Genomic DNA, 3,979 nt, shown 5'->3' with positions numbered 1-3,979 from the left:
AATAAATTTATAACTTATTGCTACTCCCACCCAACCGCTTTAAACCAAAATTAGATGGCGCATGCATAATATATGTATAATTCATGATATAATATATGTATAATCATATATGATCAGTGTATAATTTATGTATATCAATTAGAAAAAGTTAAACATTGAATTCGACCGGCTATTTGTGTAAGATCCCCAAAGAGAGGTCTTCCGAGGCGGAAGCTATTTTTTCAAGTAGAAATAGAACTTGAAGGGAATAAATAAATAAAATAAGAAGATTAGCCATCAAAATAAAACATTATAATCACACCAACGACGATTAGTGTCTCGATCCAAACCAAGTTGGTGTCGTTACATAAATCCTCGGTGACCACAAAAGTTCTGTAAAACTTAAGCGAATACATGTAATAACGATGAAAGAATGAATGGTACCCCTGTAGCGTCCAAGTAATAATGCTGTAATCCATTCTTACAACTGAGCAGGGTGTGCATTCGATTTATCAATTCGATTTTGACCCTTATCGATAATTACTTATTGATTATCGATTTGTACATATGGTTATCGTTATCGTTTCAATAAAAGGTTTCGATTATTTTTCGATTTTCGATTTATCGATTTTGGGGGCTTATCGATTCGGTTATCGATTACACCAAATAAGAAATTTGCGCGGATTCCACGAAAAGTATATCGCTATAAACGGCCTAACTAATATGGACAAAAAGAAGCTAAAATAAGACGAACACCATTTATAATATAAAAATTGTGTCAACAAGCACATGCAACAAAACTAAAGTAAGGGATCAAATGTATGCCACCAACACTCCAACGGTATAAAAAAAAACAAAACAAAATTAAAACACATCATCACGGCTAATTCTGTTTTCCATTAATTTGAACTCCATTCCCTTGATCTTTAAATATGATCATTCCTTAAATGTGGTAGAGGAAATAATAGGGTAAGGGACTTAGGGTAAAGGAAAGGGTATAGATTAGGGAAAATAATATTGTATAGGCGCTTTCAAAAATAGTAGCGGAAATATATATACATTCTGTATGTTATATTAATCTACACAAATAGGTAATTACTCATTTAACATGTGTCTACAGTCTAGGGGTGTGCATTCGAGTTATCGATTCAATTTTGACCTTTATCGATAATTACTTATCGATTATCGATTTGTGCATATGCTTATCGTTATCGTTTCAATAAGGTTTCGATTTTTTCGATTTCGATAACAAATAATCGATTCGATTTATCGATAAACCGATTCGAATGCACACCCCTACAACTGAGGAGTAGTAAGGTAAGGTCTCGTCCCTCTTGTACTTTTTCTTTTGAGTTTTAAACAAACGGGTGGGACAATGCCAAACTTTCCATTATCACAAGAGGTGAAAGTCTGAATGGACGAATTTAATTTGAAAAAAATATACAACTATTAACGGCGTGAATAATTTTATACTATAAGTACATTTTAAGTTGCCATAGAATGTACATTTTTATGGCAACTTAAAATGTACATTCTATGGCTGTTTGCGCAAATTTTAACTGCAAGTACAATTTATACATTAAAGGACTTTTTTCAAGGAGAAATTCAAAAATAGCCAGATTTACAAGTGGTCATTCAAAAATAGCCACAGTTTCAAAAGTTATCGAAATTTATCCACTTTTTATGTAAAGATAAATCTGAACGAAAACACTGTTCAAAATCCGAAAAATACTCCAGCATAATATATTGGAATTCCGGTATAATATACTGGACTGGAGTTTCATTATACTGGAGTTTCCAGCAAAGTATACTGCAACTCCAGTATAATTATACTGGAGCCAGCAAAGTATACCGGTCCAACATAATATGCTGGAAGTTCATTACACATGTGCACCGAACTCCAGTATATTTATGCTGGACCAGTCTCTGTTGCAGCAAAATAGTAGCTATTTTTTAATGACTTGGCAAAGGCTGACTATTTTTGAAATGACCAGCCGAAAACTGGCTAGCCCGTGCGATTTTAACCTTTTTTCACTTTAGGCCCCCGCGCGCCAGAAACTATTTACATTTGGTAGCTGAAAAAGTATGTAAAAATTTGTATAATTTAGTTTATTAAATGCAGAATGATTTATGTAAAATTTGTATAATTTATATATAAATTATGTATGTGTATATATATATATATATATATATATATATATATATATATATATATATATATATATATATATATATTATTGGCTATTATTTTGAGAGCGGCTATACAGTTTCATTTTCCCTACATTTAATCATGAGATTTTTCTTTTCTACACCATATATGAAACTTTATTACCAAATATGTGCATAGTTTCTAATTTACCCGCCATGTCCACACTTTTTCTACAATTATTATACCATTCATTAAATACTAATTATTAGTAGCTGAATCTTCCTAATTAGGCGCGCTAAAATTCAAGTAACAGAATATTCTAATCGATTTAGCGACCTTCAGATCAAATTTGAAACGGGAAATCCTTTATCTTCAATTTAAAATCAAATTATATAGACTCTTTTCTGCAAAAACTCTGTTCTTCGATATTTTCTCTTAAGCCACAAATCAAAAGCTCAGTTGGTCGAAATCAGAAGCTCAACTTCAAATTATAGAAATCAGTTCTGCAAAAGCTCAGTTCGTCGACTTTTTTCCTCAATCCACTAATCAAAAAAAAGCGACAAAAACATTCAACAAATTCAAGTCAAATTGTAGAAATCAATCTGCCAATTCTCTGTTCTTCGTCTTTTTTTCTTAATCTAAAAAAATCAAAAAAGCGACAAAATATTAACAGTACCTCAGCAACGACATGCAATCATGTCCAAAATCCCATTCATGCTACATTTTTAATGGGAATTGGGATAGCTATGGCAGATTTAGAGATTTTCAAGTTGATGGCATTGTGCTCGATGAGGATGCAAGTTACAGTATGTTGATTTCTACAATTGCAGAGCAATTAATGATTGATACTTCGGAAAAAATTGTAGAAATCAAAATACATTTGAATGAGAATTGTCCTCCAATGGAGATTAGGAACAATATGGGGGTTCGTGTGTATATGGAGACAAAAAAAAAGGGAATAAAAACTTAGGATCGTATCCGTTACTTATAAGTGTACGAGATTTCAATATGAATTGACTATTACAAATGAGAACACAAGTGCAGGTTTGTTATGTTTCAAATTCTATGGAAGTCTGATTTTACAGTAATATCTATAAATTCCTACATTTATCTACAAATAAACTACACATCACTTTTAGGATGTATAAAGCAATATTGTTTTCATGCTTATCAACAAAATTACTACATTTATACTACAATTAAACTACAATCCATGTTGAAAAAATATTGACTACAAAATTTTCTCTTCATCTACAATTTATCTACAAAGATTCTACAAAATTTTAATGACACTGTTTATCTTTATTTTCATGCAGGTTTCGTCTGGGACAATACAGTTACTTGATATGCCAGCCTCTCCCGTTATAGAGGAATATCAAAGTGAAATAATAACTGAAGGTACACAAAGTGTTATCGAAGAAGGACAAGTGTATCAAGACAAGCAAACAATTGCAACTGCAATGAGGCACTATTCTGTCATGCACAAGTTCCATTCAGGGTTAAAAGATCTAGCCACAGAAGGTATGAAGATATTAATGGTGAAAAGATCATTATAAACAGTATTTTCCTTGTGATATGTAGATGAAAAAGTAGTTTATATTGTATAGTGTGTTACTTTATGTAAAACAGTCCTTTTGTTTACATCTACATTGATAACCTGTATTATAAATGTATTTTTTTGTAGCTACTGGCTTATATGCGTTGCAGAAAACTGTAATTGGCACTTCAAGCAACATCAATTAATGATTCTGCAATGTTCAAGATCAGGAGTTTCAACCGACAACACACATGCACCTTAATGGACGATACAATTCATACAGCGCAAACATACTGCAGTTATTCTCTTCTTTT

Source organism: Nicotiana attenuata, unplaced genomic scaffold (genome assembly GCF_001879085.1).
Source record: "Nicotiana attenuata strain UT unplaced genomic scaffold, NIATTr2, whole genome shotgun sequence".
In the NCBI taxonomy this organism is placed as follows: domain Eukaryota; kingdom Viridiplantae; phylum Streptophyta; class Magnoliopsida; order Solanales; family Solanaceae; genus Nicotiana; species Nicotiana attenuata.
The sequence above is the reverse complement of the archived record's forward strand: the minus strand, read 5'-3'. Positions refer to the sequence as shown.